The following is a 543-nucleotide window of genomic DNA, read 5'->3' on the forward strand; positions in this document are numbered from 1 at the left end:
GGCATAAAAACAGAGAAGTCGACCAATGGAATCGAATAGAAGACCCTGACTTTAACCCACAAACATATGAACACCTGATTTTCGATAAAGGAGCTTTTAGTGTATTTTAGAGGGAGTAAAATTTCCCTTCTTGCCCAACCAGCAAGCTAATTTCTTGGGTGGGAAGAGATATTTAGAGCAAAGACTTCCAGCAAGACATAATTAACTGGAAAGACTACTACTACACAAGAGCTGTGTTAACAGTGACTGAAAATACTACTCAGTAAACACTAAAAAGTAAAGAATGTAAGGAAAGAAGCATTACAGGATAAACATCTGAAGAAATTAGTAGAGATCACTAGCTTTCCTGGGCAGAAGTCTTGACATGGTAATGAAAGGCTGTTCGCTACTAGACATAGATACACGGAGAAACAGCAAAGGTTTCTGTTATGGTTTTGGTCCCTTTAAGGACAAGCCACGCCCACTCCCTCCCCCATCCGCTGAGGCAGGCTGATCTTCAGCTTCCAGCCTGAGCTCGCTCTCTTTTCCATCTTCCTCTCGGAG

The 543-nt window shown here is 42.2% G+C and overlaps 1 protein-coding gene across 9 annotated transcripts in view; it reads right to left on the reverse strand.

Annotated features, from left to right (window-relative positions):
* Positions 1-543, reverse strand: part of Agfg1 (ArfGAP with FG repeats 1) — a 52,627-nt gene that overhangs the window by 27,255 nt on the left and 24,829 nt on the right. The window lies entirely within an intron of this gene.

This window comes from Microtus ochrogaster, linkage group LG2 (assembly GCF_000317375.1).
Source record: "Microtus ochrogaster isolate Prairie Vole_2 linkage group LG2, MicOch1.0, whole genome shotgun sequence".
NCBI classification, from domain to species: Eukaryota; Metazoa; Chordata; class Mammalia; order Rodentia; family Cricetidae; genus Microtus; species Microtus ochrogaster.